At 44.3% G+C, this 20,051-nt stretch overlaps 1 protein-coding gene across 1 annotated transcript in view; it reads right to left on the bottom strand.

The window, feature by feature from the left end:
* Window positions 1–20,051, bottom strand: part of csmd2 (CUB and Sushi multiple domains 2) — a 169,179-nt gene that overhangs the window by 98,174 nt on the left and 50,954 nt on the right. The window lies entirely within an intron of this gene.

Consider the following 20,051-nt stretch of genomic DNA (forward strand, 5'->3'; position numbering starts at 1 on the left):
GTGTAACACCGAACATACAAAAGGGGTTTAAATGAATCAACACAGCCCCCCCCCCCTACCTGCTCCAAACCACAGGTAACCTTCAACACTGGTCGTCCAGCCAAGGCAGTAAAAACCGTCACCCTCAAACTAGAAGTTGAGGCCAAAGTATTAGGAGTGCAGTTAATGTCTCGCGGGTCTGTGGGCGATAGGAAAGGCCCGGCAGAGGTGGTGAAAGGCTGCACCGAGCAGAGCCAGCGCGCTCACCTTTCCCTCGCAATCCTCGGCCCAGCGGTGTGTCAAAATGTCTGCTGCTCCTCATCCTCTCTCAGCCCTCATGTATTATTCATGGGAAGACCTCTGGCCCCATCGGAGAGGCTTGTTAAATATTCCGAGGGATTCTTTTCTCCCTCTTCCCACAACTCATTTTCTGCCCCTTGCAGAACACATGATATGGACACTGATTGAACGGAATTTCATTTTGGGAAGAACAACAACAACAAATCGGCCTTTAACATTTCGTCAAGCCTATCTTGAACAAATGCACTTTTGTGAGTCATTTTAAAGATAAAGTGCAAATAAAGTAGTAAAAAAACCCACCTCCGGCTTAGGGATAACTCTGTTGGTAAGATTGCCCTTTGACCCTCTCAAAACCCTGGCATTCATAACTAATCATCCCTGACACATTTCCTCCTCAATACCAACTGGGCTGTCTCCATCAAAGTCAAGAAGAAGACCACTGCCATGAAGATGTTTTTCCTTTTGGTGTGCACACAGGCTATAATGGACCAAAGAAAAGCATGTGACAGTGACCACAGGTAAGACTGGTTTGAAGCCAGGTTCAAAATCTCAATATTGAAATTAAAAATCAATTACCCGTAACTCAGATAGAAATTAAACTCCACATAAACACATTTAAGTATGTGACCCATGTTTATGTGTATGACATTTCCAGTGCTTAACCTTAATTCATAGAAAAGGTTTTTTAAAAGAAAACATATGTACCCCTTGCGTCAATGAGTACTGCAGTTGGTAGTTAAAAGTCAAAGTGACTTTCTGAGATAATCAGAATGAAAAAAAAAACCAAAAAGCACACATTCAAGGAGAGGAAATGGGGCAGAATCATAAACAAAAGAAGCTCAGCTCATGGAAGTAAAGAATTTGGTGCCACTCGTTCTGCAATTGATTCCAGTGTCACTGTGATTTATTGCTCTTCTAAAAAAAAAAAAAAAGTCAAGGTAGATGTAGGCAAAGTCACTGAGAGCAAAGCAATAGGACGTAACTGCCAATGGATTGACTGTGGAACAATGCTGAGGATGAACCGATAGAGAGCCTAATGACTGATTATTCAAACAAAGTGACCAACAGTCACAGGTGACTTGTTTGACTAAGATGCAAGAGGACAAAAGACAAATACAGACAGCGTCCAACCAGTGGCTCTTTTTCTGGCCATTTCTGCACTTCTGTTGGCTCACAGGACACTTTGCTACATCGTCACCTCGCAAGGTCGCGGTGCGCACGCACACACACACACACACACACACACACCTAAAAACCCGAACGCGCACGGCGGCATCAATCACTTCATTCATCTAAAAAAAAAAAATGAATATGTGGCACCTCAATGGGTGCAATTGCCTGCAGGTCGTATTGGAACAGCGGTTAACGGGAGGGAAACTAATGAGTTGTCCAAGGTCACTCTTAAAAGCGGCAGTGATAATTGAGCCATCCCCGTGGGTTTATAAAACAACAGTAAACAAATGCCTGTAATATCCTCGGGCAGTCTGCAAGGGCATCTTCCTTATCTTTTACAGGAGGTTTGAGGAGATATGCATTGGGAACATTATTTAAACAAATCATGCCCAAGGTCAAAACGGCCCAGTGACTGCATTTTGGCAGCTAGGGTTCTGAAATGGTACGTCTCGCATCAATCAAAGCCAACTGAATGACTCCACAACTTCTAATGTTCAACTAGTTATATGGAATATGTGGAATTAGTTCATTTGGATAATCCAAAACAATCCTCCGTAACTATGGTCACTGAGGAAAAACAAATTGGGGGCCTCACAAAAACTTAAGTTCTTATTTGGGTGGTCGTCCGCCAAAGGAGTTCAATATTCCTGCTTTTAATAACGTAAATGTTTAATAATATAATTATATATTTTCAATATTAAGAACTGAAGAGATTCAAGGTGGACGGCTATGCTTCGCTGGACTCTCTCTCTTTCATTTTCACGTCTATCTACCCCTCTGTGGTTTTGTGTGTTTGAGCTCTTTGTTTTTCCAAGTGTGTCTATGACGCAGGTTTGCGAGCAGACAGGTGAAACCGTGCTAACGACATTAAACCACAACAACACCGTCCCCCAATCCCCCAACCACTGCAGGTACACTGCGTTCCCCCTGGTACCAGGGCATCCTGGAAGAGAAACATCCGTGGGGTTTTTTTGCATGCTACCTGGCTTGGTTTTTTTTTTTTTGGAAACGTGTGTGATTTCAAGTCCAAAGACATTATGCCAGGTTTCTACCAGACAGTGATGTCATCAGTGATACTCTAATCCGACCAGCATTTTCAGTAACGAGTAATCTAACGTTGTATGTCCAAACCAGCATTCAGATTAAAGTTGCTTGTCCAAGTCACTGTGCGTTACTAATTTGTCAATAATAGTCAAATATATATTTATTTCTAGCGTCTCTGGGAGTGAAGCCACGGCCGTTGGAATGCAACTAAAAAAGTGACTTGTAATCTAACTTAGTTACTTTTAAAAGGAGTAGTCAGTAATTCGGTTACTTTTTCAAACACTGCTACCAGAAAATGATGATGCCAGGAGCTGGGATGGTTTGACTCGGGGCCCAATGCAGACCAGCAACAGATTGATGTCAGGACTGAGGTATGGGTCTATAGTTTCTATGGTAACAGTTACTGATGGTTTGTCATGTTAGATGGCAGCACGAGGGGGGTGGGGTAATATTTCAGACCTGCTGATTTCCTGCAGTGCTTTTTAATGCGTCTTTCCAACCAATCGTTTTGCATTAGTTAAATCGTTTTGGGATGTACTGGATGTTTTTCCCTTGTAATAAAAAATATAACCCAAAATATTTTACATTTACTTACCTCAAATGGCTACTTTTGGTTTGAAGAAATGCCAAAGGTATCCGTCATTTTTTAAATGATTTTTGAGGTTCATAAGGTCAGTATGCGCATGCATGATTTAACAGGAAGCCATTACGGCAACTTACTGGCATTCATAAAGCTAAATGCCTTATAAACCTCTGTTGCTGTACAATCTGCCCCTGTGCACTTTTTATAATGAAGGCACTGAATAGTGCAGTGTCAGAATTTTCCCTTATAAACAATAAGGCCCGAGGCTCCCACCTATTAAAGGGTAGTACGATACAAAAAGGCATAGTTCAACTAATTAACTATGAGTAGAAAAAATATATAAAGTAAATAATGGCCATTCATATCCCAAAAAATTCAGCAATTCAAATATTCTTTTTGAAAATAAATTAAGTTACGATTTCATTTGAATTTCTTTTCTCATTACGAGACAGAAATACTCACACAACAGCATGCTTGAATCAACAGAGGACAAGTGTGAGAGCTTTTTAAGACACTCAACTTCAAATTCAATATCTTTACTTGTTTACCAATTTTGAATTCATAAGTCCCAATTACTCTAAATAAATCATTACGACATACAACTACAATGTCATCTCTTATATCATTTCAATGCTCTGCTCATACAGAAATTGCATGTAGTTGCTTTTATCTTTTCAGTTGGACCCTGAAATGGCAGCTGAGCAGGAATGAGTACGACCAAACAGACTATTGGCGCTAGTTTTATCAATGACACCGACGTGGACAAAATGCCATTCAAGTCTATTAAAAGGAACCAAAAGCTCCTCTTGACCCAAGTCTGGTAGTGGAGCGCAACTGAGGTTGCAATGATACATCATATCAGGTGGAGCAGTGCAGCGTATTTCTGGAATGCCTTTTGGAAATTCGCTCAAATTGTAACAAAGACCAGATTAGGAGAAGTTGAGCATTTGGCAATGTGCTCATCCTTTGTGCCCAGATAGGTGGAAGACGTTCAGGTTGAAGCTCATGAACACCATTACCACCAAAGCAAAAACGCAACAACTCCATCGCTAAGCAACTAAACGAGCACAACACAAAAACCCAGAATGGAGTAATACAAGGCCAGTCGCTCTTCGACCAAAACGTCACACTATACAGCTAATATCAGCGCCGGTGAGTCGATTCAGACACAGTATTCATTTGCGTTCACCTGATATTGAATATAAATATTTCTCTACCGCATGAAAGTCAAGAATCAAATGGACCGATTCGTCATCTTTTTTCCATGTGCATCACAACCCATTGCCAGGTCCAATAGTCACCAGTTGTGCATGCTGATAGTTTTGTAGCCTACACACCGGTAGCTACACAACTTGGCCGTGTTTTCCACTCATTAAATAACCACTCAACCAACTGCTTAGCAAATCCTCATTCACTAAAAGCCAACTCTTTATGTAATAGTCTTTCAGATGGTAACTATATACATTAATCACTTCAGCCCCGGTGACACAGTAATGTTAAAAGCCACAAAATGTTAAATTGCCTCCACTAGTTCATCCACGGCTGTTGTAATTCATATTAACGCCCATTTGGACTCTGGCTTGAGCGGAGGAGAAGGCGAAAGGGATTTTTTCCCCCCATTCAAACTGTCCCGGCAACATGTTTGTCTGTCTCTTGCGCGCGGTAATGAGCTCCTCCTGACGAGCTGGGAAACAGAACGGCGGATGAACCCTGGATGGACGTTTGCTGTCCCCAGTTGGTCCCGCCTCGTCTCACGCAGGCTCCTCCGTCCCCGGTGGCCTCCCCCATTCCACATCTGTCTGTGCGGCGCGGCGCGTTTCTACCTCTCTGGGTTTCTACGAGGAGGAAAACTTTGGTTGGTCGTCGAGGTAACCACAGCCACCATTTTCCAGTTGGCTATTGTCCCCCGCTCTTTGTCTTCTCCCAGTATTTCTCTCTCTCTCTCTCTCTCTCTCTCATTAGTTTCAGGGTCGCCGCCGCCGCCGCCGCCATTTTACCGTGAACCCATTCAAAGGATGACCCCGAAAAGAAGGTGATGCAAACATGATATAAAAGGCCCTCAATTCGCCGCCGCGTTCACTGGCCCTTTGTCTTTAGATTAGCATTTGTTCTAGTTCCTGTAATCCCTCCCTCTGTGTCAATCTGCTGCCCACTTTTGGGACAATACACAATCCGAGTGGATGCGACAAGGCGCTCTTACCCGCTGGGTCCCGTTTCTTTCTCAAACGCCAGAATCGGGAGTAAAAGAAAGACGATGGAGGAGAAACAAAAATGGTGTACGTACACTTTCAGACGGTGGGGGGAACAGACTGCTTACATCTGATCAGACAGGTGGGCGAAGAGAAAGGAAAAAAAAAAAAAATGCTAATCCCGAAAACCAGATGGCCGTCCCAGCGGAGCGCGAGATGGTGAATTGAAAGTGTTCAAACAGCCATCGAGAGCTAGAAGGTGATGCTGACGGGCGAGTCTTCCTGAGCAGGTGATGGGGATACGTGAAGGTAAGCAAACGCAGTGATGGGAAGACGGAGTCCTACCTGCATGCAGGCAGGTGTTCTCCTACATGTGGTCTATGAAAAAGCATCAACACAAATGGATGTATGAAGAGGAATATTCGTAAATACGAGAGTCCAGAGATGTTCTATGACATGTAGTATGAAAAAAAAGGCATCATGGTGGGATTAATTACCATGTAGGAGCTTAGTGAGGCCATACGAGATTAAGTTCAAGAGCCCAGCGAGGAAAAGTCAGCGACACAGACAGCCCGTCCCATAAGGTTATTGCTTCAAAGCTGGGCCAAAGTTATCTGAAAGCACACAACGTGCCAAGGTGGGTTTTTCTTTTGGTCTCAATCTTTTCAAAGCATTACTTGATCGTCCCTCCGCGTGTCACACTGAACTACAAAACACCAGTTAGAATGCAGCCTTTAAGTTATGTGGGCAAAGTGGAAGTGGGCCAAGTTAGCTTCCATTATACAGCAGAGCGATATTCCTCCCCCCCCCCCGGCTGATGGAGCCTGATCTCCTCTTCATCTACTGCTTCATTTTGTTTTCACACCCATCCCAATGTTAATTGTTCTCGGCCCTGAGCTTAATGTTGACCTTATTTGTGCAGTATAGCCTGGCAGACGTCCCTAAATATCTGAAACTCATCCTGGTTGGTCATTGTCTGCTGAGGGGGGGGGGGGGGGGGAGAAGGCCCTCAGCCTGGAGCAGGTCACGTGATGCTTTCAGAGCTGCTGCCATCCTGTATTACAAAAACCTTGGTCAGGAAGGCACACAAATGCACTTAGACAAACACTCTCTGTGGAGGGTCTAATTACGTTAAATGACTCATATTAATCACCTTTCCTGGTCTCCGTGGTGATTATGAACGCATTAATCAACAGCGTGTCTGCCACATGGAAGAGAGCCTGCCACGCCATGCAAGGGAGGTAGGAGGAAGAGTGAAGTGAGGTGTACACACTGAGAGGGGGAGGGGGGGGGGGGTGGAGCTGGGTTTTTCCTTTCTGCGTAATCAAAATGAGACTGAGAAAGAGACAGCGATGAGTGTAATGAGAGGAGTTGTTCGTCATTATGCAGAGCAGCCCACGCTGTCAGTGGCTCTGTGTGTGTGTGTGTGTGTGTGTGTGTGCGTGTCTAACATGGTATCGAATGCTGTTGTTCTTGGCTGCTTCAGTTGCAATGTTGTGAATTGCTTTGTCAAAGTTGCAAGCCTCAGTCTGTCCTCCACTCTCATACGTCTACACAAAGCTACACAAACCATTGTTACATATGTATGTATATGTAAAAGCGCACATGTGCAGACGCGGCACACGCACCGATACACGTTCTTTGAAACCGCCTCTCAACTTTCATTCCGGTCACGCAAACCTTTTCATTTTCACGTGTACTGTTGAGTCGTCGCAGCACGCCTCTGCCATGCAAACAAACTTTATTAGTTTGGTGTTATTAGCCCCTATCCACATACTCCCAGTGTGGACTACTTTATTAGGGTGACAGCAGTATCATTAGTTAATTGGGACATGAGTAGCCTAATGGCAGCCCGGCGACGTCCGTGGCTAATTTCTCTCTGTAACATTGGCGCCCCAAGAAGGGAGTACTTAAAAGGAATCAAATGGGTTGGGTGGGTGGATGGATGGAGTGGCTTTTAGAAGAAAATCATTTTTCTGTGTAATTCAGCCAATTAAAATATCTATTTACTAAACCCACTTCTTTGGAATCAAAGCCTGAAAGGACTTTTTATAGTTGCATGATACATACTCTACATAGGCTATTCCTCAGATTAATGCTATGTAAATCAAATACCTAGCATTTAGAAGTCATTAATATTTTGCAAAAAAAAAACTAATTCTAGCCTATTTCTACAAAACCTGAACTTGGCTATTGTTACTTTTGACAGACAAAAGGATTGCAAATAGCAAAATCAGGTAGTACTATTATTTTCGCCAAAATAAAGGAGATTTCAGCTGTAAGAATGTTGGATGTGGATAATTGATCATACGTCAATACATACATACCCACTAAACAGTAATATAAACATGCATCGCATGATTCTGCATAAGGGCAGCAAAAAAAAAAAAGATATTCCTATGTCCTTTGAAAAAACAGATCAGAAAACCTTATTTGTGGAAAACAAAACAAAGATACAGAAGCGTCTACGAAAACACTGCACCACACGCCCACAGAACAGCATACTTGAGTTCCCCCATATCAAGACTAATTTAAGGGAAAAAGAGAAATATCTTTCATGTATTCGATACCTCTAGGCCACGAGTGCATCAAAGACGGAGTGTGCCTCAGCCTTTCCACGGTGGATGTGATTACAGTGGCTGTGACAGAGACCTTGTGTAAGCTGTCAATCAGCATCAGTCTTTCCTGACAGACGCGCGGAGCCTGCGGTGGCACAGTCACACAGGCTGAAGTACGGTATGCAGATATCCCCCGAGTCACACGGCCATGGCCGGGCTCAGCTATCCCGTCACAGTCACCGGGGGGGGTGTGTGTGTGTGTGTGGGGGGATATTAAAAGGTAAGGTGGTGGTTTGGAAGACCAGTGCAACCTTTTCTTGGGACACAAAGTTGTTGTAGTGCACTGGACCAAATGCTCAGGGAAATTTCAGATGAAGGTGACGGTACAACATACAGTGGTTGGTCATATTCATGTTATTCAAGTTGGGGGGTATGTTTAAAAAAAATGTTTTTAAATGTAACCAGTTTTACATGATCCAGATATTTAAATACCACTAACAAAAACAGACGGGCTTTACTTTGTGGTTACAGGTTAAGAATAAAATGACATTAATGTTCCATTTTCAAGCCGTTCAAAAGAAATCTAGAATCCGAAATGCATGGAATTTATTGACAATTCAGTGTAACATAATGTCTGTTATTAAGCATGATTGAAATAACCTATGGCTTGAAATGGAGAGAAAACATGGAAACAGACCGGGGTTAAAGTTGCGTGCGAGCACACTGGGAAAATGAACGAGTGCACATGCGCGTGACCTTTGACCCACGGCTCCTCGGTTATCGACGGACTAGTTTGAAATCACAAAGGAAGACTGAGGCTGTAAATTGAAGCGAGACACGTTACTTATTGATCCATGTCATCATAGAAATTCCAACCAGCGGTGTAATTTGTGCTAGTGAGTCACGTGTTGTCCATAAGAGGGGTACTTGGAAAAACTCAAATTCCACAGAGGAGAGGGCCGGACCACCAACACACTCCGACAGGGAGACAGCTGCAGCTGATGAAATTATAATCGTCGCTTGTGTGAACCAAATCTGAACCAAATTGGCTTGAATCATTGCAGAGCATCAATAGTTTCCTGAATCACAGCTACTCTGCATGAACAAACAAACTACTATTTAGGTGTTCACGTGCAAAATTGCTGTTTTGAACACAACCCTGAAAGCGTCCACCCAATGCAAGTGGCATACGGCCCTCCAAAGTTGACATGTCCATTTATTGTTGAATGTGGGCGTTTTACGGGGCAGGACATGTGACTCAATCACGCGTTTTACGAAGAGGAGATGCGGACAAGTAGATATTCGCACAGTGTTTTGTAGATAAAACCCCTGAACTGAAGAAAAAAAAAAAGAAACATTATATTAAATGCATGAATGTACAAGTTCTGTCTTTCTTTCTTCACCCTTTCTTTGCTCATGAAATAAAGCTCGATAACGACAAGCATTCCCTATGGACTCAATTAGTTACAGTTAAACACACGGTGTGACTCTAATGGCCTGCCCATGAGCACCCAAATATCTTCTAAACTAAAAATGTTTACTGTGTGTGGGTGTGCGCGGGGCTGCATGCATTTCTGTGTGACTTCATCTTCACACTTCCCTCTGTCGTGGGATCTGCCATGGAGCTCCCTGAGCAGCGGGGTGTGCTTGATAATTAGGGAACACACGCCTGGTTGGCTCAGGGACGGCTGCCTCGGGGAAGTGTGAATGCCATAACAAACCATCAACCACTAGCCGTGTTTTCCATGTCATCTTATTTATTTTTGGGGCGAGCAGGGGGATTCGGTATTGTCTTCCGTTTTATGTATTCAGAAACAATTTAGTGAATTCGGTATTCAAGATTGTTTTATGTATTACAATTAAGATCAAGGAAAAGTATTTTTATTCTCAAGGCTTTGGAAAGAGAACCTTGCTGTCAGCATATATCAATAATAAACAAATACTGACAGCTGTCTTGTAAATTGTAGATTTTAGTTTCAAAATATCATATTTCCTGTTTTCTATATTTGCATTTGGTATTTGTCTTTATAGAAATATAATGATCTGATTTTCCCAAAGGATGAGTATTGTTTCATCCACTCAAAGTTCAAAATTCTGAAAATGAACATCAATGGTTTTGCTCCGATGAGTTGTGCAAAGTGTTAATATTCCACTGAACACACAAAAATGTTAATGTTAAGAATTAATATGCCACCGCTCTGAATGTGCCAGTAGTACACAGTGATTAGGGCTTTACTCCGCCTCGTTCAAACGTCCTTCGTCTCCCCACACCTTCCACATCAGTGCCAGTGCTGGCTGCTCCTCTGCCTTTTCCCCTCTTCTACCCGGTGCACCTTTGATGTCAGGGCCACAGCTAAAGCCTGTGCTAATCTGCTGTGGGCTTTCTGAGCCCCTGACCAGGGGGGGGGGGGGTTGGAACCAAGAACACGGCACAGGTGGCCAAAGAACAACCGCGACAAATGGACCGAGAGAAGACAGGACTCTCGATTGTCTGAAACATGGTGCAGTGCAAATCACTCATCTCCTTGTCCTCAGCGGGTCGCAGGGGACGAGAGACAAAGTGGACAGGGTGACGGAGATCTCCGTCTATGAATCGGAGGCCATCCGCGCCTCCTTACAGTCCGCCAATGACTGCTTTTAGAAGCGGTCATGTACAGGCTTTAGAGTCACAAGTTGTCCTGAACCACCAGAGGATGTCTTTGGACCGCGGGAAGGAGAGAGCCGCACGCGCAGCATGTGACCTGTGAGCCACAAACTACCCTGTTTTTAGAAGTATTAATGAGGGACTGAATAGAATGGCGTAGCTTACAGTAATCCAATTAATGATCCTGCAGGAAGAGGCTGCTGGCAGGGGGAACATTGTTATGAAGGGCCGAGACCGCTAAATGCTGAGATGAACAGGGAAATAAGAGAAGTGAGAGTCCAAAGATACACCGTGTCAGCACACTGTATGCAAAAGGATGGCTGCTACAAAGGAACTAAATGTATTTGCTTTAGTACAGCCTATAGCCGATCCACCCCCCCCCCCTCCTCCCCCTCCCTGGGGCATCCAAACCAAGAGAGTAAAGGGGAGAATAATCCCTTAGTAACACATTATTCATCTGCCTTGCTCTGATGGAACTATTTATAGCACATTAAAGGGCTGAAAATGCCTTTTTCACCTCTGACAAAAAAAAAAAAAAAAACATTAAAAAGCCTTCAAAGTTAAAGCTCTGCTAATGGGATCAAGTATGTAAGCAGTAGCAACTCAAAGGGGAAAGGGTAAAAAAGAGAGAGAGAGAGACAGAACCCATCTCTCCAAGTCAAATTTAGTCTTTTCTGGCACGGAAGGCACGTCTAGTTTCACATTTCATTCCAATTTGCAGTGCAAAGATTTTACAGTGGTAAGCACCAACAATCCATAACGCTGAGACTCATTTCACAGCAGCACATTATTAACCAAAGCGTCTGGTTGCTTTCATTTTCATCAATATGCCCCTTGATATTCACACTTACATGGGGGGAAAAAAAAAAAAGTGTTGAGAAGCAAACTAACATATTTGGCATGACTAATTGGTGTGGACACAGGGCTTTTTTTTTACACTCTGCTTCACCTATTCAACAATCTAATAGTAATACCTGTTTTTGCACGCAAAGGCATATTTAATATGTTCAAAGATAATGTCGCGTGTTCACTCATCTGCTCTCGAGCTGCAAAACTCAGTCTACAGTCTCCAAAACTGCCCTGGTGTCAACGGACCAGCTTCCATGCTGGTATCTATCATCCAGGCAAAGAGCGCACTAATTAGCCACGCTAAGGAGAAGCACGCTGTTTTTTTTTTTTTTTTTTTTCCTCGGTTCACTGGCGACAGCACCTCCCATAATCCTACTTTATCACACAGTTGGGCAAGATAGTGAAGCTAATAACACTGTGATATTGGCAACACTGATCTGCAAGTGATAGAGCCAGGCAGAGCGAGCCGATTCTGCACGCATGAGCCTCAGACCAGACAAATCCCTTTATAATTATTTTTCCTTTTTTTTTCTGCTTGTCTATCCCCCGTCAATGTTCTCTAATCGAACCATCTAATTAAAAAAAAAAAAAAAACCCGAAGAGAGGCGAACAGGCAGCCTCGGTGTCGAGGAGAAACCAGAACGGGGTTCACGCGTTGGCCCGAGATGAGTGATAACCTGTGCTACGGGGTAAATGGAAGCGACCTGCATGCTTGGCTTGTTGCTGTGCCGCGACCCTCATCTCAGTATTTAAATGTCAACACGCTGCAATTCCATTTGTCTAACTGTGGCGTTTTAGAACGATTCCAAGAAAGCAGGGAGTTTGGAAAAAATGGGGATTTTTGTTGCAAATGGAAAGCCCTGTCATCGGGAAATATATTACAGTTTTGCTGAGGTTAAACTTGTTTTTGCCAGTCTTTTTTTATTTTTACATGTTTATCATTCTGTCTGTGGGTGAATGCCATTAAGACAGATTGCAGTACTATAGCATCAATATAATGCAAGCACTTCTCTAGCACTCTCCAGAAATCCCTACCAAGCAACAGCTTACTTACAGAGGGGGTGTAATGGATTAAAATAACTGTAACTGTATGAATTTTGCTGATATATGACCTGAGGAAACAATAGCATTGTTTGCATTGAGTAGGAGAATTGAAAAAGACAAATATGACTAAGCTCCCGAGCCACGAAATAACTCCTTATATAAAAAAGATGCAATATACAGTATATCATAGTATTGAACTGAACGCATACTGAGTGTTCACACACACACACACACACACACTCACTCACACAGAAAGACGAGAGTGACTTAGTCAGCGTGCCCGTCGATGCCCCTGGGGGTCTGGAATGAGTCAGTAAGACTCAAGTTTACAGGTGGCCGCGTTGCTCTGCGAAAACATCCGTCTTTTGTTTTTTTTTGTTTGTTTTCATTTTGCGGATTCTACTGTAGTTCCAGACATAGTTAAAGGGCTTTAGCACAGCAGAAAAGAGCGCCGTCGTCTCTTAAAGAGCTGGAATATTCCGCTGGCATCAACCACACAATGGCGCTTGATTCATCGAAAGCGAGCTGATTTGAACTGGAAAGGAATAATCCAGCGCCCTCGGCTCAACGTCGTCGCGTTGAATTTCTTCTCAAGTGGGCTGGGTTTTCACAGCGTTTTGTGTGGTTGCGCCCTTTGCTCCTACGTTTGATCAAGTCGATCTATGGGGGGAAAAAAAAGGGAGGTAACGGGGACGCGCTGTGGGCCACGGCAGTGACAGTGACGTCCCCGTCCATGCTCACCGACAAACTGTCCTGCTGCCACTGCAAATCGCTAGATTTTTTGTATATTGTGTATAGAGATAATTTCACTGATGCAGCCAATGACGCGTAACATAAATAGTTTTCTATCTACCATGTCATTTTTTTCTATTAAGGTTAATAAGCAGATTCTAAGCTAACACTCCCTGAAAATACACAGAATTTAGCCCTCTGGTTAACTGAAGGGTTTTATTCTACGACAGGACCCTAATGTAGTGTTTAAGACTACATACCGCCCTCATTTAAAAAAAGATTTGTTTTTGCCGCGGCAGCAGAACCATGGTAAGTGCATGTGTGTGTGTGTGTGTGTGTGTTGCCATTACACAGTAGGATGCAAGGCAACGACTTGGCATTAAAAGGGACGAGTGAACTCGTCCTCGCCGCCCCTGCTTTCACAATCCAATTGCCGCACTCCGCGCCCCCCCACAGCAGCCCACTGAGTGCACCGTGCATTTGGACGATTGATTTCGTGCGACGCCATTCCTTCGCTTTACCCCTCGCCGCAGCCCGCTCCTCTTGCTCCGTCCTGGCTAATTACTGTGATTGATTAATTGACTGGTGTGACGTCCCTCGCGGTCCCTGTGAAACTTGGCGGCGTCACATTTTTTTCAAAGATGGAGGCGGGCCAAGATTAAAGTTACAACAATCCGGCAGAAAACACTGCGACGCACTTAAAACTTGATTTACATACCGTCTTTTATCTTTTGATCCCACCGTAACAACAACAAAAAAAAAAAAAGCATTGAAGCATGCCGCCCTTCTTTAGATCAGTGGCCCTTGACCCAGGAAGTGGATCAAAGGATCAACGCGGGCCGTGGGATAAATAATCAGTGGAAGCTGCTGAACAAACACAAGCGTATAACTCTTGTTTAAAAAAAAAAAGAAGCATCAGAAGATGAAAGACGCGAGGAACAAGAGATTGATTGTAATTCTGACTACGCTGATCCTTACTTACAACATCAAGGTTGGTACAATCAATCAAATAGTAGAGATATTTAGTAGACAGGATGATCAAATTTACTAAGTGTTTGAATGAGATCATCTTCATCATCACAGTTATTATTGCATGACTTCAAATATGTCTCGGTCTACAAATTGCATCTTTGGGACTGTAAAATGTGATGCTCGGTAAACACGACTAAAAAGAGACAGAGATCAGGGCCGCGACATCTGACCTCTGACCTCTGCGTGTCCTCTGTTCTCACTGGGATGTGGCTGAGGTAACACATGACCAGACATGCTTACACAAACCCAATGCCATCCCAGGCTGGTGTATAGGTTCAACATCGTGTAAAAGCGAAAAAGAGAAGGCGTTTCCCCCACTCGTGTGCCTTGTTTAATGGCCATGGGCATGCCTCAGCCCATTTCCACTAACCTTGCTTTCTGCTACCCGTAATCCCCTCCCCACCGAAAAAGCTCTTAGCCCTGAGCCATTTGACGGAGGAAGTAACAAAGTGTGGCGTGATGGGGCTGAGCCAATCTGCAGCGAGGCACCAGGTGTTGGAGATAATGTTTCCGCTGGAGCCTTTCTCGGCGCGTGGGGCAGAGATCACCGTAACTGCAGTTTTGATCGATGGCGAGTTGCAGATTGAGTCCTCAACCAAGTGCCGCTGTTAATAAATCCTGACTCAGACAAAAAGGGGCTGCAGCGGAGAGATAGCTATTGATCTTTTGGTCAAGCGCGGCGCGGCTGATAAGCCAAACTATGGTTTTAGATGTTGAAAGCTGACACTGCGGAACGAAAAGAGTGAAGAACGCAGGGGTGACCTTTTGAAATGCTTTTGGAAAGGAGCTGGATTTACACACAAGCATCAAGTTCTACCCGAAAATATTAATAACCGAAGAATCCGAACATTGATCCTTTTTTCTTCCCGTCCACTGTAAAATGCTCAAAACAATATATCTATAAGATGTAGGCTTTAGACCATCGTTTCCTTGTCATCCAGCGGACTCATTGCATCCACCTGTAGTATATTTAACAACTGCTGCATGCCAAGCCAGGAGGGATCATTTTCTTAAATATGTAAACATTTACAATTGAAACAATTAAAACTAATGCAAAGGACTGGGAGGAGGAGTTGGAAAGCTGTTACTGGTCTTATTGTAGTCATTTTTTACCCATTCATCATTAGCTCAGATTCATAATGGTTGATGCAGTTTGCAGCTAATTTCGACCGTAGATTTCACGGCGATATGCAAAGACATTTTTATAGTTAACATCGGCACTGATGCGTTTCATCAAATCAGTCAGTAAAGTGTGTGCAGGTGTTCCTTAAAGGTGTTATTAATTCAAAGCGCTTTCAAACGCTGAGCTATGCCACAGCCCTCTGACGATAGGATGGCCCAACTGCAACCACGAGGGGACAATATTGGACAAGGTGACATTTTTTTTTTTTTAAGATTCGCAGCAAGATCAGCTGCAGGTCTGAGTCATCTGCAGGTTGGAGCATAGGGAGGAAAAAGTAGTCCGGTGGTAAATAGGGGGGAGACATATAAATGAACACAGATCCAGCAAGAGCAGAGGACGTGATGGCTGCGGCTGGTATATAAAAGCCCCTCACAATGGGATCTGTTTTGTATTTTTTGTATTTGAGGCGATGCGTCAGGGCTCTTCAATACCGTCCCTCACATCAGCAATGAGGTGTTTCTCTGCGCCCTTTCTCCATTGTAAAGTGTAGAGAAATATGGTTGTTGGCTTTCAGATATATATATATATATATGTATATACGCATATCATTCCCATTGCAGCAGGCATGCAAAGTTAGGGCAATACATGAGTCAGCAGTAACGCGCAAATAGAATCAAACCTTCACAAAGGCATTGGGTCGCGTCTCAAACTCTGGAATCTGGAATTTTTTTTACCGAGATCAAACGCCGTGGATTATCTGTAGTCTACTCTTACAAACAAAGCACCACGTACAGTAAACATTCTCGATTCTCTTGCTTGACAAAAGGATAAAGACTTTCATGAGGCACCCGGATCAAATGATCCGCGCTTTATGACACCCACGTAGCAGATAAGCCAATGGGGGGGTGTCGAGGGGGTTTGAGAGGGGGGAACTCACATCCTACACGTGACTCAAAACGTTCTGTACTTCACCAGTCCGCGTTGGGAGAAACACTGCATGAAAAATGAAGGGGGGGGGGGGATGTATTTTAACAGTCATACAGACAAGGTACAGGATCCATTTGGAAACACATCTATGCAAAGTGCCCCTGCGTACGCTGCCAATGCTTTGCACTCCCTTGCAGAAAATAGCTGACCCCAAATGCTCAATAAATGATGTTTTCAAGCGGGGGCCATTGGGGAGAACAGGTGGGCAGACAAATGTTATTGTGCTGCCAGGCCAACAGTGGTCAGAATTTGGAACAAATCACGTCCGCGCTGACTCTTACTGCGACTTTATTATCAAAGGAAATTCTTAAAAGCGGGCCAATAGCTTGATTGATGGGCAGCCCCTGGATCCCAGTGGGAGAGTATGGAGTGTGTTAAATCACATGGTAAACAGCAGTTGGCATGCGCATAAACCCATTTAAATATAAGTGCACAGACGTTAATGGTTTTACGCAAACCTGTACGCCGTTTCACAAAAATTCTGACAGTGGATCGACTCCGGTAAATAATAACAGAATATGTGCTGCAGGAAACTTAATCTTAAAATCTCAGGAGCATCAACATGAAAAACTCCCTTTGAAAACACAAAAACAAAAAGTTGAGGCATTCATCTTCACAAAAAACGAAACGCACTCATATCGCTGTAACTCCCATCGGAAGCTGGGAGAAAACCGCCCATGGGCTTAGAAAGCTGTTCCGAAGAAGATTCACTCGCTCTCAGGTGAGTCAACCTAACAGCCAATCAATATATCCAGTGTTCTGTACTCTCCTGCAACAGCTCTTTATCTCTTTCCTGCCTCACTCAGAAACAGAGACACGCTCCCTCCGAGGGTTGCGACAAGCTGACATACATATCAGCTCTGCAGGGATAATCCATACGCCTGCTAAATGTCAGTGTCTCAAGTCCGTAAGGTATGAGGTTAAAAGGCAAGAGGAGAAAGGATGGGAGGCGACCTGCAGGGATCCAAACATGTTGGGCTCTCAAATCCCCCCCGAAAAGGAACAAAAAAAAAAAAAAAAAAAAAGAAGGTGCCAGGATGCTTTGTGTTGTCAGCAAAGGCTTGCATGAAAAATGAAAAGATAGCAGGATGATCCCTCCAGGGATTGAGAGTTTTCCAAAAGTTACCGGAACGGAAAAACAAAGATACAAGTTTTGTATGGGAACACTTTCTGTAAAATGGTGCAAGCATCGAACTGTGATGCGACACTGTTTTCAACAGAATGCCTTTTTTTTTTTTTCCTCTCTGTTCTTTGAGCCCAGCGAGTGACGACAATATTCCGAGTGGTTTCAAAGGCAGCGTAAGGCGAGTTATACTGTCTCTTTACAGTAACTAAGCAATGGTGGCTTCCGAACATCTCAAGGGAAGTCTACCTGCGTCCCCCGAATGTAGTACGGCCCTGTGCAAAAGTCAAATAGATGCAAGTCCCACTTGGTAGCAACCAGGGAGGTACGAGCGTTATTTACATTAACTCAAAGTGGATGGTGATGAGGAGGAAAATCAATGTGGATGCAAACAGTCTGATGGCGAAGCAAGTGCCGTCAGAGGTGATGCAGATGAGAGGTGGTTTTCACTTGACACTTTCACCAACCTTTCTCACTGCCACATTCAATCCAGGGGGGAGCGCCAATTGAAGCAATGGGACGGTAAGGTAAACAAGAACGTAAAGGGAACAGGTTCAGATTCACACATGCGCCGGGTGACGTTCTGGATGGTGATGGATGCTGCCGACTCCGGCTTGTTCTCTCCTCCTCCTCTTCCTCCTCCTCCTCCTCCTCCTCCTCACGACTACGGCACGCACACCACAAGGGGAGCAGGGGGCCTGCAGACCCCGACCCGCGTTCGTTTGGAGCTGCTGTGGTGGATCGATCAGAGAGCCATTGTTTTGACCCTGATCCCCGGCCCTCTCTTTGTCCATCGGACCGCTCAACCTGTCCGTCAGGTATCAATCAATACTGCTCTTAGACCCCCCCGCCCCCCTCCAGTTATACTCAAGCAGCTAGTGGGATTCAAACATCATATACACTCTACTGCTGCGAAATAAGAGCACATCCATTCCTGCCACTTGATCAGCCTTAAGGATATACCTGTTTGGGCTTCAGATAAGACACCCAAGACAGCAACGGATAAAAGGTTTGATATGACAAAAAAAGAAAGCAATACAGGTCTAGGTTATATATAAAAAGAAGAAAGACAAGATCACTTTCTTTCTTTGCACTACAAACAAACACTACACATTTTGGCCTGGATTGCAAAACTCTAATTTACAGTTAACAGCAGGCCTGAAATACGGAAAAGCAAACTTTAAACTTAAAGTTAACCCCGTACAAATGAGTGTGATTAAATCACAGACTGGTCCAATTATATGTTGATGGTGGGAGAGAGAGAGAGAGAGAGAGAGAGAGAGAGAGAGAGAGCACAATCCTCCATGAGGCTTTCAGAGCATGTGTGTGTGTTTCAGGCAGCATCATTACACCCCTCTTGACCTCTCTAGTTGGCCAAAAGCTGGGAGGTTGTTAACTCTCCCCCCCCCTCCCCCCCCCCCCCCCCCCCACCCATCCATCACTCCCACGTCCACCCCCCCCCCCCCCCTGAAAGGTCCAACCTCCGCTCCACCTTTGGTGCGTGCTCATTCTTATTGCTTGACCCCCTACCTGCTAACGCTAAAATCATAGATACCGAACTACTCGGAGACCTCAGAGGTCAAGTCAAAAAGTTGAACAAAAGTTTGAAAAACAATACATTGACCGTAAAAAATCCACTCCAGCGCGTTGAGACATATTGGTTTAAACAACAAGAAGCAAGTCATTACAAGTCTGCACCGTCTCCGTCGTCCCACATGCTGCTTTTTCCCTGCAACGTGGCCCGACCGACTGCGGCTCGCAATCTGTATCGCATGCCAATGCTCGGTCTCTTCGCTCTCTCCTCCCTCTCCTCCCGCTGTTTGACTCTGCTCTTTAACAGCGAAGCCACGCTGCAGGTGCTCCCACACATAGGTGCCCATGGCAACCGAACGGCACAAAAGAGGACTGACTCAGTAGACACTCGGCGGCTCAGTACGACCGCAGAGAGCAAGTCAGAGTGCGGGGAAAAAAAAGCTGATGACATCGTAAAATGTGAGAAAAAAAAAAGTCTGAAGTCTGTGGGAGTCCGGGAAGCAATCAGCTCGCAGTTGGCCGAACAGAATTTTCAAAGGGAGTTTAATATCAGGCTACAAGGCACAATTCTCAGTTTTAAGATCACTCAGACTCGATCAAGTTCTCCCCGGGAAGTGTTTTTGCTTAACTAACGAGTGAATGAGTGAAAATGACACAAGTTTCCAGGGGCCATCTCACTCCGAGATTACTCGTCGTATATATTCTTTCTGAACCCTTCTCCTCTATCAACAGTCATCCCCGTCATCCCTCTGTCTTTCCCCGTGTGCGTCTTCAAGTGTTTAATAGCTCAGCCGAGGCTACGCTTTGTCACCTCCTGCCTGTAGCTGCAACTTCAAAGTCTCTCTCTCTCTCTCTCTCTCTCTCTCTCTCTCTTTTCTCGTTCATCCACACCGCCGGTCTCCTGCATGTGACAGAAACCAAACCTGCTTTTTTTATATTCCGCCCAAGATAAAAGAAAGTGCATCGATCCACCTGCATAGGCCTAAAACAAAAATTATATATACCTTGAGGGTGAGGCAGGAACAGAGAGTTTAAATGAGTACATCTGTTTGCACAAGTTCAAAAGTACATAGAGGTCTGGCTGAAAGTGTGAATACGTTTGTCCGTTACCCACAGGGCTCAACTGTGTGTGTGTGTGTTGCTTGTGTGTGTGTGTGT

Source organism: Pungitius pungitius, chromosome 17 (assembly GCF_949316345.1).
Source record: "Pungitius pungitius chromosome 17, fPunPun2.1, whole genome shotgun sequence".
NCBI classification, from domain to species: Eukaryota; Metazoa; Chordata; class Actinopteri; order Perciformes; family Gasterosteidae; genus Pungitius; species Pungitius pungitius.